The 14,280-nt window shown below is 40.2% G+C and overlaps 1 protein-coding gene across 2 annotated transcripts in view; it reads left to right on the top strand.

The window, feature by feature from the left end:
• The window catches only part of CADM2 (cell adhesion molecule 2), a 729,321-nt gene that overhangs the window by 664,631 nt on the left and 50,410 nt on the right, over window positions 1-14,280 (top strand). The window lies entirely within an intron of this gene.

Below are 14,280 nucleotides of genomic sequence, written 5' to 3'. Positions count from 1 at the left end.
GTGCATTGGTAGGGTGTACAGGCTGCCAGGGGCTTTGTTTACAGAAGGAAATCTGTGGAGAGCAATCATTGAGATAACTTTAATTTACAACTTTGCATTTACCTTCCCAAATTCAGAGATTAGATTATATATTTATGGTATTTTCTATAAGAACAGTCTTTTTACCATTCCAAGTAGGAACTAAATCAGGAAGTTAGTAATTTGCAATTTATTGTGGGTGTTTAATTAGAAATCAAATGACTTCATAAATCTAATACAGCCTTTCACCCGCAAACACCAAGACTGTCTTCTATTCATTAATTTCCACCTCCTCAAAGGCATAGCAGGAATTCTCTTAAAAAAAAAAAAGAAACATAAATTTAAGTGACAGCAGGTTGCTTTTCTTCTACTTTGCACCAAGGAAGACTTTTTATATTCAAATAAATATCATTCTATACAAACCTGTCTGTTTTTTTTTAGAATTTACATTCTGTGAACTGAAATACAGCACAAAGGTGCCATACAACATATGCAGCTGTTATATATCTGTAAAGCTTTGCATCCTATTCCATTGTAAAAGAAAAATAAACCAAATTTACTAAACCAATAAATTGGACTCTGCCCAGTAAGTCTGTGCTTATTTCAAGCATACAGATAGCGTAAAAGGAAACTATAGTAAGTTCTACGTAATCACATATTTCAAAAGGTACTGTAAAATTTACCTTATTTGTTAATACCATTTTACATATTCACATGCTTGATACTTTCATGACTGTAATTGGTTTTGGACTTTCTTATGCTTTTCCTTTTATGATTATCCTTAAATCAGACGATAAAATCTGAACATTTGCTCATTGTCTATTGAGATCAAACAAATCACAGGTAAGCCACATAGAGAGTGTATTTTTTTACTATTCAGTCTGAACTGACACAAAGAAGTTGATTTACTAAAGGGTTTTCGCTTTTGCAAGGGGATTTGAAGTTAGCATAGTGAATGTGGTGAAAATGCACTTTGCAAAAAATCCCAAATAGCTTGCAAAGGCGAAAAACTGCTTGGCCATGAACAAATGATGAAAGTCAACAGAGCTTCAACTCATTCACTATGCTGTGAGAAAATTCCCTTACAAAGTGAAAGCTCCCTTGCAAACTGAACAGCCAATTTGTCTTTATTAAATCAACCCCATAGGGTCTGATTTATTCAGCATTGTGGCTTACTGAAGCAAATGGTAGCTTCAGAATATTATAAGAATATAGAAAAAACTGAGGAGTAAGTGAGGACTTAAAGTAAAGAATATCTTGTTTGGCAGAACACTAAGTACAGCACAATAGTAAAAAACTGTAAGCAGGAACGTGTTAAAGGCAAATATGATCAAATCTAAATAAAAATAAAAATCTGGAAATTGCAATTGTAACTGCAAAATTTTTCTTTATTCTATTTTCAATGGTAAATAGATATTTACATGTCATGACGTTATAGTAATGTTATAGTGATTTTATTAATGTTATAGTACTCAACAGTACATATATACGGTTTTTAGTTTCAATCATTTTATATCATTTGTGGATCACAGAAGCTTGTCACCACCCCTAGTAGTTTCAGTAAAACAAAAATGTTAAACTGTATCTGCATGCATACACGACATGCCTGTGCTCATCTGGGAATATGTGTTGCCCTTCTGTCTGTCTTAAAATATTAGGATTGAGGATGCCTGTCAAGCTGGAAGACCAGCAACTGGCTGGCCAAATAACAGAAAAAGCTCTCAGATTCTGTGTGTGCATAACAGTATCAATGTCTTGGGTAAATTAAAAAGGGGGGCTTCTAAGCTGTGCTTTTTGCTCAAAATCATCCACAAACAAAGAAAGTAAAGTTAATTAGGATTGCAAGTATAAATCTGTAATAGATAAACCTGCACAGGAGAAGTATTGTAAACTGTGGGTTAATATTTATTTCTTCATATGGTCCCCGAGCTGATTAATAAAAAAAAAAAACCTTAGATTTGGCTGGAATGCTCATCTTAAATCTGGAACTGTCCCTCACAGTACTTCTGTTCCTTTTCAAAATGGCATCATTATTCCTCATTGAATTAGGTCAAGTGTAACCCTGGGACACTTAAGAACAATACTCTTATTGCAGAACACCATAGGCCTTAGGGGGCACAACCACAGCTTTTTTATTTACATTATAAAGATGTAGACAAGTGCATCATTGAATGGGTCTGAAAACTTCAGAATAAGGTAAATATACATATAAAAAAAGCATGACAGATAGTTGTAAGGTTGGTTTTGGTTATTTTCCTGCAGAGAATGGATCCATCTTGCATAAGAAAATCTTGCCTAAGAGCAGGTTTGACTGGTTCTCTTATATCTAAAAAATGCCACAGTTGCAAATCTAAAAAGTTTTATTGGATGTAATTTCCCATGCTTCAGTAGTGCAACATGACATGAAACACATACATTGTATAATAACCTTGCCTGTATTTCATAATAAAGTAAGGTGGGTTTTGTAATCTTCCACCGGCATAACATTTTCATTGTCCTCCAAAGTACTTCAATACAATGCTGCCAACATAAGAAACCTCAAACAAGTGACAGCTTGGCCTGCTGCCAGTAGATTTTTCTTATTTTACCCTCTCCTACTGAAAACTTAACAATAAACATCCGCTCTCAGCCCTTGGCTTTTTCAGAAAGAACCACAATTACCTGATCTGCATGTCGGAAAAAATAAAGCTGGCCATAAAATGTATAAATACATAATACTCCAAAGTCACAAACTGCAACATAAAGCAAATGAACCATTTTACAAAAGCTACCTTGTACCCTAAAGGAGCATGAAAAAATATATATACAAACACACCAGCAATAGCAAAAGAAAAAGCTACAAAAAGGCACATTACATAAAAATTACGACAAGTAGCAAATCTCCAAACTTTGAAACCATTCCTAGGGAGGAAAATGAGAATTTTATCATAAATAAACTCATTAGGTTCGAGCTTTGCGCTTTTTACTTTTACGAGATGGATTTGGGGAATTTCCAAGCTTCTGTTGACTGTTTCCAGAGATATTTTATTTTATTCTTTCCATAAATTTAAAAGTAAGATCGTGATCATCCTATATGTGAAAATAGGACAAATTTTCACAATCTGCAACTGTTTCCATTAGCAGTTTCTGAGATGTTTAATATGGCATAAAGTTTTACTATCGCTATTGAAGAACGAGTACAGTCAGTGGAAATTGCCCCTGCATTTACAGCTACTGTAAATTATAAGTGCTGAAATGACCATGAATAAAAATAATTTTATTAGGCTTCACTTTGGACGTAAAAATTGAGACAGTAATAGACTATAATCTATAAATTAGAAACAGTGCTTGCAATTGTTAAACAAATTGTGTGTGTGTGTGGTTGAGAAGGTGCATGTACTGATTTACTTAGCAAGGAATATTTAAATTTCTTAATATCCAAAGGAGATTTGCATCTCTAACTGAAATTATTCTGATGAATAATTTTTTTCCTTGTTCAAACATGTTATTAAAGAAAACAGCAGTGTACAGGCAGTAACAAAGCATGTACAAAATTACAATTCAGGACACTTCATTGTCATAAGAATCATATTTTACAGGTTTCATGAGATGTGCATTTGGTGATACAACAGGATAGGTGATATCATGAAGCACATTATAACGATAGCCACATACATGGAATCCCTATCATACAAGGAATGTGAAATACACAAAGCTTCAAAACCCTAATCGGAGGGATGATTTTTTTTTTTTAAAGAATTGATTAACTTAACCACTTGCCTACCAGGCACTAACAACCCCTTCCTGCCCAAGCCATTTTTCAGCTTTTAGCGCTGTCGCACTTTGAATGACAATTGCACGGTCATGCTACATTGTACCCAAACAAATTTTTTATCATTTTCTTCACATAAATAGAGCTTTTTTTGGTGGTATTTAATCACTGCTGGGTTTTTTATTTTTTACAAAAAAAAAAAGACCAAAAACTTTGAAAAAAAAAAATGTTTTTTACTTTTTTCTGTCAGTAAATTTTGTAACTAAGTAATTTTTCACCTTCACTGATGTGCGCTGATGAGGTGGCACCGATGGGCACTGATAGGCTGAACTGGTGGGCATTGATGAGGTGGCACTTATGGGCACTGATAAGGCGGCACTTATGGGCACTGATGAGGTGGCACTGATGACGAGGCACTAATATGCCATATTTATGGGCACTGATAGGTGGCACTGATATGTGGCACTAATGAGCACTGATAGGTGGCGCTGATGGGCACTGTTAGGTGGCACTGGGCACTAATAAGCGGCATTGGTGGGCACTAATAGGCAGCAGTGGTGGGCACTGATAGGCGGCACTGGTGGGTGCGGATAGGCGGCGCGGATAGGTGGTACATATGGGCACTGATGGGCATTGAAGGGTGGCACTGATGGGCGACACTGATGGCTTTTGATGGACAGCAGTGATGAGCATTTATGGGCAGCACTGATAGGCGGCACTGATTGTCAGCACTGACTGGCATGGCTAATGGGCACTAATTGGTGGCACTTGTGGGCAGTGGTGGGCACTGATTGCTGTCACTGGTGGGCACTGTATGCTGGCATTGGTGGGCAATGGTGGGCACTGTATTGTGACACTGTATTTTACTATTGTAATCAGGGCACTGATGATCAGTGCCCTGATTACATTCCTACATGTCCCTCTGTGAAGAGATGCTGCTGATTGGCTCTCCTCTCCTCACACTCTGTCAGTGTGCGGCGAGGAGAGCCGATTACCGGCATCTCTGTATTTACATGTGACCGGCTGTGACACAGCCGATCACATGGTTTAAGAGCCGCGGAAGTGGCTCTTTACACAGATCGGGGTTGTGCCGTGTCCTAGCAACATGGCGCAACCTCGATTGCCACATTGCATGCCCCCGCGGGCGCATGAAAGCAGCCATTCTGGGACGCCTTCATATGACGTCGTCCCAGAACAAGATATGCACCGCTCCACCATCATTTGACGGTGGGCGGGCAGCAAGCAGTTAAAAGAGTTGTAAAGGCAGAAGGTTTTTTTAATTTAATGTATTCTATGCATTAAGATAAAAATCTTTCTGTCTGTAGCAGCCGCCCCAGCACCCACTAATACTTACCTGAGCCCCATCTCTGTCCAGCGAAGTCCACGAGTGAATCAGCCATCTGAGATTCTCCCTCCTGGCTGAGACATAGCAGTGGTGCCATTAGCTCCCACGGCTGTCAATCAAAGTCAGCCAATCAGGAGAGAGGGGGCAGGGCGGGGCTGGGCCGCATCTCTGTGTCTGAATGGACACACAGAGCTGTGACTCAGCTCGGGTGCCCCCATTTAATATTCCAATAAACTTTACTTGGAGCCCACGTGAGGTGCAGCCGTTTCTTATTTTGACGATTTACCACAGAGGTGAGGGGCTAGCACTCAGGGGTGTGTTCCAGTGGGCATATCAGTTGGAGTGGTGAGTTCTTTTCACTTGGACTTTCACTTGTCCCCATAGCAAGCTGCTTGCTGTGGGGGCACTCGACAGGAGGGAGGGGAGGGGCCAAGAGTAGCAACGAGGGACCTGAGAAGAGGAGGATCCGGGCTGCTCTGTGCAAATTCAGTGCAACAGAGCAGGTAAGTATAACATGTTTGTTACTTTCTTTTTAAAGAAAACAAGACTTTTTAATCACTTTAAACCTAAAAGCAGAACCTTCCACCTTGTCTTCCCCATCAAAATTGTATAGATATAATTACAGAGTTTGAAGTGCATGTAAAGCCAAAAACTTGTTTTCTAGTTCCTTTCTTTAGAAAGGATTAGGATTAATGTTTTTATTTTTTTCTGCTATCTGGGGTTCCGTTACCAAGATTTACACTCAATTCCTGTTAGGAGCAATGAAGGAAATTCAGTGGGTGAAATACAGTGAGACCCATATGGAACCATTGCATTTTATGGTTGTGCTACAAGGTTTCAGCTGCAGAGCTACAGAATGATTTGCCTTATTGATCTATATCACTATCGGGTTTATAGGTCAGCCGACCTACTAAAAATAATCCACTCTGTGTGGCTCTCATCTTATAGCAACAGTTCTTAAAGTGGATATATTTTATGTTAAATTCATCCATGTAATATGTAAGCATAACAGTGTCATAGTTTTGTAGTTGACAAGGTTGAATAAGGACGCTAATCCATCCAATTCAACCTGTGTAGGTGTATGTGTGTCTGTGTCGATAATCATTTCCCCTGTATGTTGTGTTTACTAAGATGCAAGTCCAAGAGTCTTTTAAAACTATCAATACTCCCCACTGATACCACCAATTGTGGAAGAGAGTTCCACATCCCAATTGTCTCTTCCAGTCTCATTGCGTGGCCTTGCATCTTCTTACACTCCGTGAGACTGAATAGTTTTCTTCCTACGCTGGGGTCACAATTGAGGTATTTGTATACCGTTATCATAGCTCCAATGGTTTGCAAGTATTTGTTAGCACGCAAAATAATCACAGTACCTCTTCTGACAATGCTTCCATCTTCCTTTCTGCACATAATATGCATGGCTATGGGATTTTATAAAGTAAGCATATTACTGTGTGCACAGAATATTGAGCACATTAAAATGTTGATGTTCTTATGAAAAGCACCATGAGTGTATCTTATGCTTTAAACTAGCCATAGATGGATCAAAATTCAGCCGGTTCAGCAGGGACTGGCTGAATTTCAGTTCATCCATGACCAGTCGATCTACTTATCATCTGCTCATTAACAGACTTGTTGGAAAACTTTAGTTCAATCAGTGCTTCAGCTAATAGGTTGCAGTGCTGATCAGTGTATTTTGACAGTTGAGGAGTCCAGCTGACTCCTCGACTGTCAAAATACAATGACATGATGTGAAGGATTCCACAATTCAACTTTTGTGTAGATGGGGGAATCTGTTTAGTTTTTTTTTTTTTTCTCAGTCCACTGGCAGTGCAAAAAAAATACTGATCCATGTATGGCCTGCTTTACTCTGATTTACAACATACCTGGAAAGAGGAAGAAATGTGAAGGAAAATGGTGGAAAGTGCTTCTAAAACATCTGAGGGGGGAAAAGGTTCATTATGACCTTTATAATCATGCTCACGGTGAATGAAGCAGTCTATTGAAGTGGATCATAGTGAATTTTAGATATTTATTTAAGAATGAATTTGGACTCTTCATTGAGGACATTACATTTCCAGCACAGTGGACTAAATTTATATTGAAGTGTTGCACACAGTGGGTGAAGGGATTAGTACATGGTGGTTTAATTGAGGATGAGTTGTTTTTGCATAGTTAGGTGAAATATGTTTTTGTGGGATATTTTGAAATATCATGAAACCATGAAATTATGTATATTAGTAGTGCTGCACTGATTAAAGTGGTTGTAAAACGGAGTCAGGGAATCTGACCAAAGCATGTATATCTGTAATGTTTACTTATCTCTATCCAAAGCGCTAGGTGTCCTTTCTCTCTTGTGCTTCATTCCTCTGTTATCAGCAAGAGTCACTTCTGAGAAGTTTTCCCGACACATGAGATAAATTTGTGTCGGAGAGGGAGCTCAGCATGGAACTTGTCTATTCAGAACACAGTTCTTCTGTTGTCTGAAGGGGTATGTTCCTTTCCTCCAATCAGCTCTCACACACTGTAACTGCAGCCTCTCTGCCCCCTCCTCTGTGCTCCTGACAAATAAAGAACGATTTTAACACTTTTCTGCTCCTTTGCAGGGGTATAAAGAGGAGAAGATGGCAGATAAACAAGCAAAACATGGGATGTTTTACTTGTTTATGTAGAATGTAGGAGAATTTGTGCCATCTCTGTATATCATCTGAAGCTGTTCATTTCACTGGTTATACAGTGCCTTGAAAAAGTATTCATACCCCTTGAAATTTTCCACATTTTGTCATGTTACAACCAAAAATGTAAATATATTTTATTGAGATTTTATGTGATAGACCAACACAAAGTGGCATATAATTGTCAAGTGGAAGGAAAATGATAAATGTTTTTCAAAATGTTTTACAAATAAATATCTGAAAAGTGTGGCGTGCATTTGTATTCAGCCCCCTTTACTCTAAAACCCCTAACTAAAATCTAGTGTTACCAATGGGTTACAGAAGTCACCTAATTAGTAAATAGAGTCCACCTGTGTGTAATTTAACTAGTTGCCGCCCACCTACCATCAAATGAAGGCGTGGTGGTGCGGCTCTCATTCTGGGACGCTCCCGCGTGCCCGCAGGGGCAAGCATCACGGCGATCGAGGCTGCGCCGTGTTGCTAGGACAGGACGCAACCCTGATCTCTGTAAAGAGCTGCATCCATGGCTCCTTAACCATGTGATCAGCTGTGTCCAATCACAGCCGGTCACATGTAAACACGGAGATGCCTTAATCAGCGCTCCTCATCTCACACTGACAGAGTGTGTGGCAAGGAGAGCCGATCAGCGGCATCTCCACGCAGGGGGACATCTACATATGTAATCAGGGCACTGATCGTGAGTGCCCTGATTTTAATATAGCGCAGAAAATGTCACATATCAGTGCCCACCATTGCCCACCAGTGGCAGCAATCAGTGCCCATTAGCGATGCCAGTCAGTGCTGGCTATCAGTGCCACCTATCAGTGCTGCCCATCAATGCCCATCACTGCTGTCAATCAATGTCCATCAGTGTCACCCATCAGAGCCACCCTTCAATGCCCATCAGTACCGCCTTTACAATGCTGCCTATTAGTGCCCACCAGTGCTACCTATCAGTGCCCATTAGTACTGCCTATCAGTGCTCATCGGTGCCACATATCAGTGCCCATAAGTGTGGCATATTAGTGCCTCCTCATCAGTGCAACCTAATCAATGCCCTTCAGTGCCGCCTCATCATGCACATCAGTGAAGGATAAAAATGACTTAGTTACAAAATTTACTGACAGAAACTAACAGCGCTGAAAGCTGAAAATTGGCTTGGGCAGGAAGGGTGTGTAAGTGCCCTGTAGGCAAGTTGTTAATCTCAGTATAAATACAGCTGTTCTGTAAAGCCCTGAAAGGTTTGTTAGAGAACCTTAGTGAATGAGCAGCATCATGAAGGCCAAGGAAAACACCAGATAGGTCAGTGATAAAGTTGTGGAGAAGTTTAAAGCAGGGTTAGGGTATAAAAAAAATCCCAAGCTTTGAACATTTCACGGAGCACTGTTCAATCCATCATCCAAAAATGGAAAGAGTATGGCACAACTACAAACCTACCTAAACTGACAGGCTGGGCAAGGAGAGCATTAATCAAAAAAGCAACCAAGAGGCCCATGGTAACTCTGGAGGAGCTTCAGAGATCCACAGCTCTTAGTTGTGCACTCCACAAATGTGGCCTTTATGGAAGAGTGGCAAGAAGAAAGCCATTGTTGAAAGAAAGCCATAAGAAGTCCCGTTTGCAGCTTGCAAGAAGCCATGTGGGGAATAAAGCAAATGTGGAAGAAGGTGATCTGGTCAGATCAGACCAAAATTTAACTTTTTGGCCTAAAAGCAAAATGCTATGTGTGTCGGAAAACTAACACTGCACATCACCCTGAACACACCATCCCCACCATGAAACATTGTGGTGGCGGCATCATATTGTGCGGATGCTTTTCTTCAGCAGGAATGGGGAAGCTGGTCACAGTTGATGGAAAGATAGATGGAGCCAAATACAGGACAATCTTAAAAGAAAACCTGTTAGAGTCTGCAAAAGACTTGGGACTGGGGCAGAGGTTCACCTTCCAGTAGAATAACGACCCTAAGCATACAGCCAGAACTACAATGGAATTGTTTAGATCAAAGCATATTCATGTGTTAAAATGGCTCAGTCAAAGTCCAAACCTAAATCCAATTGAGAATCTGTAGCAAAACTTAAAAATTGCTGTTCACAGATGCTCTCAATCCAATCTGACAGAGCTTGAGCGATTTTGCAAAGAAGGATGGGCAAACATGTCACTCTCTAGATGTGCAAAGCTGGTAGAAACATACATTTACATTGCATGTAAAACAATCAGGTATGACTTTCATGCAACGTTTGAGGGTTAACATTGAAGTCTATGGCCCTCAAGTTGCATGAAAGTTGGACCAAAGTAGTGCATAAACCACTTTGATGTTGCTACGACATTAAGTCACACATATGAATGGTCATCACTGGAAAAACATGGGGTGCGACTTGTCATGCAAATTTGATGTCCAATGTCATATGACAAGTCACACAAGTGTGAATAGGGTGTTAAAGCTGACAGCAAAATTTCACTTTACAACATTGCATTCGTCACTATTGCATAATCTAAAAATATAACTGTGTGTGTGTGTTTGGTTCCTTTACCTTTTATTCTAAGTCCAGTCCAACCCACGTCTGCCTCCATCTTTGCTTAGCAAGAATAACCTATAATATATTTCTAGCAGCCTTCTGGGACATCTAGTTCCCATATCCCAGGAGGCAGCAACTTACATGGCAGCAATGGCATGCCACTGTGTGCTCAGTTCTCTTCACATATGATTACTCTGACCTCTGCTGCATGTTGTGTGACTGTTTTCTAAATCAGATTTTCTACAAATTAGTAAATGCTGCACAGATAGTTCCATGGAAATTGCTGGTGCTATATAACTGTGTTAATTACTTCTGACCCCTGCACTCTGCATTACATACTACTGACCCCTGAACTCTGTGCTGTATACAACTGATCTCTGAACTTTACGTGTTACTTAATCCTTAGCCCTGCACTATGAACAAAAGTGAATGCCAAATTTCTCTCTGAAGCTAAAATGGTGGAATACGTTTAGAATTTTACTGTGACATTTGTATTGTTATATTTTCCTAATTTGTCTTCAAATCTCACATATGCATGTGAATTATATCAGAATAATTTTTCAATATTTGTCATGGAACTTGCAGAACTTGTAAGCAATCAATCAAATCTGGATGAGATCATATGTGTTACTATACTTTACTTTTGATGATATGACAAAAACTAGTATGTACTGTATACCATGAGGTGACATCCACATTATTAGCCATGCCTCCAGGTGTTCAGTGGATGGCACGCTACTTGATATATATTTTGTACTTATACCTTGAATGTCTGACTTTTGTTCAAAAATCCTATGACCAATTGTTTGAGAGCGTAAGAAAAATGAGATTTGGTTTTGTGGTTGAGGCTACAAATGGGATGTGATATTGTGGGTGTGGTTAAAAGTGGATGTAATAAGTAGGGTGTCCCCATATTTAATTTAAAAAATCTGGTATCCTTATATCCTTATTTTAGTTAGATACAGAACACACTGGTGGCTTATCAAGAAATGTTTGTATTTAACAAAATAACAAAAATAATGAAGAGCAAGTATATGCAAATAAAAATGTCACATCAAACACTAAACAATGCAACAATGGCGTAAAATATGTGCTCATCAAAATTGCAGTTCACTTTAACCACTTGCCTACTGGGCACTTTCACCCCCTTAGGGAGGGTTGCATTTTGAATGACAATCATGCAACACTGTACCCATATGATATTTTTATATATTTTTTGTGACAGATAGATCTTTCTTTTGGTAGTATATAATCACTGCTGGGTTTTAATTTTTTGCTAAACTAACAAAAAAAAACCTGAAAATTTTGAAAAAAATAAAGTTTTCTTCGTTCCTGTTATAAAAATTAGCAAATAAGTAATTTTTCTTCTTTACTGATGTGGGCTGATAATGCTGCACTTATAGGCTGCACTGATGGGCACTGACAGGCTGCAATAATGGGCACTGATAAGGCTGCACTGATGGGCACTGATGAGACTGCACTGATGGGCACTGATGAGGCGATACTGATGGGCACAGATAGGTGGCACTGATGGACACTGATATGCTGCACTGATGGACACTGATGGGCACTGATAGGCATCACTGATGGACACTGATATGCTGCACTGATGTGTTGCATTGATGGGCACTGATATGCTGCACTGATGGGCACTAATATGCTGCACTGATGGACAATGATCGACACTGATGGGGCTGCACTGATAATCAGGGCACTGATGATCAGTGTTCTGATTGTCAGTGTAAATGTCTGCTGTCTCAGGAAAGACAGTTATTGGCTTTCCTTTCCTCTCACAGTAACAGCGCTAAGGAAAGGAAATGCTGATAACCGGCATTTGATTACATGGGATCAGCTGTGATTGGACACAGCTGAACACATGGTAAAGTGCCAATGTCATTGTCAGTTTACCCCAATCAGTGATATGCTGTGTCTGAGGGACACGGCTCACCACCGATCGACGTACTGCACGCTCCCAGGGGCACGTACGAGCAATGTGACTGGGAGGATGCTATATGATGTCCACTCGGAAGGAGGAGAATCCCACCCAGCCATCAATCTGCTATAGGCTGGGCTGGAACTAGTTAAAGATCAGCTGACATGATATTGACCTGAACTGGCCATCAGAGTCTTAGTGTGTGTATGACTAAGTTTAATCCACTTTTATAGATTACGTTGTTAATCAAACTAATCAACATTACACTATAATATTTTGTCAATGAATATATTTATCTTGACTGAATGGTTGCAGATATGAATAGAATACAAGTGGTTTTAAATAGAAAATGTAGCACATCTGTTTCTTGCCAGACTTTAAGAATGTGATAACTGGTGGTTTTGACAGCCAAAGAAGGTGTGCATACTGCTGTTATAGATCTCTGTAAAAAGAACATACGCATTATTGAAGGAGCGATACTGTGCCAGTCTTCTGTCTCTTGTCAATGTTTGTGCCTAAGTACAGGTCAAAGCCCTCTGTCCCCAAAGAAGACTACAACAATTCATTGAAGGAAAATTACTTTCTGAAGCAGTCTCCTGTAAATATGACCAAAATTTTACTGCTGGTAACAGCAGCATAGGCCTAAAAGTGAATTATACATTGCCTGACGTATTCTCCAAATCTCAACATTCCTGTGTAACAGAATTACATTAAAGGGAAACACCAACCTATTGGTAATTGAAAATGTAGATATAAAATCTAGAGTATATCCTGTCTTCCTAGAACTTTCAATTTTCCATCAAAACATAGCAGGCATACATTAGGACATCTCATGTCCAAACTTTCAGAAATTTAGTGTTCTAGGAACGCCATCTTGCTGAGCATTTGAACGTGAGATTGATATTTCTGATCAGGCCTACTTACTTCTTTCAATTTGGAAGGCCAGTGGATGTATCAATAATAGGTTTTAGGGGTTGTAAAGGTTAAAGTTTTTTTACCTTTATACATTTTGTGCATGAAGGCGCATGAAGTGTCCAGATGCCCCCTCAGCCCCCCTAATACTTACCTGAGCCTGATCCAGCAATGTGCACGAGGCTCTCCCTGGTCTTTCCCTTCTCATTGGCTGAGATGCAGCAGCAGGAGTCATTGTGAATCACAGCCAGTGAGATGGGAGTGGGAAATGGGGCTGAGCCGCGCTCTATGTGGCTTATGGACACAGAGAGCCGACTCGGGAGTGAGCATGCACCAGTGTCCCCATAGCAAGCTGCTTGCAATAGGGTCACTCGGAAAGGGGGAGGGGCCCAGAGCACCGGCAATGGGCCCAGAGAAGAGGAGGATCAGAAATACTCTGTGCAAAACCATTGCATAAAGCAGGTAAGTATGACATGTTTATTTATTTTTTATTTATTTTTTTCCTTTACAATACTTTAAACCCAATTTTCAGGTAATGTTAAATTAGGACTTCAAATTTCAGGGATTCAGATGGCTGAATCCAAAATTAAATGTTATTTTTGGATTTCCAAAAGGCTTCTAAAAAAAGGGACTAAAGACTGCTTCAAAAACTGCTTCTGCCTTATATCAACCTCTGCTACTTGCTGGGCATCCTTAGCTTGACTGCAAGTACCACCACCTCCCACACTTCTATCTACTTCACATATCCCTGGTAAAATGTTTAACCACTTGCCGACCAGCTGCAGCAGTTTCACTGTGGCCGAATGGCACTGCTGGTCGAAATTACGTTATGTTACGTCGCTTCACCCTGTGGCCACTAGGGGCGCGCGCATCCGCTGCTTGCCCCTGGAGCTGATGCGAGTGCCCGGCGGGCACGATGACCGCCAGGCTCCCGCGATCGCTCACGACACAATTAGAGCCGGGATCTGTGTGTATAAACACACAGATCCCGGTTCTCTGAAGGGAGAAGAGACTGATCGTATGTTCATACAAAATATGAACAGTGATCTGTCATCTCCCCTAGACAGTCCCACCCCTCTTCAGTTGGAAAACAGAGAGAGAACACAATGAACCCCTTGATTGCCCCCTAGT

The sequence above is a fragment of the Aquarana catesbeiana genome, linkage group LG02 (assembly GCF_042186555.1).
Source record: "Aquarana catesbeiana isolate 2022-GZ linkage group LG02, ASM4218655v1, whole genome shotgun sequence".
Classification (NCBI taxonomy): domain Eukaryota; kingdom Metazoa; phylum Chordata; class Amphibia; order Anura; family Ranidae; genus Aquarana; species Aquarana catesbeiana.
This window is presented reverse-complemented; position numbering and strand designations above follow the sequence as displayed.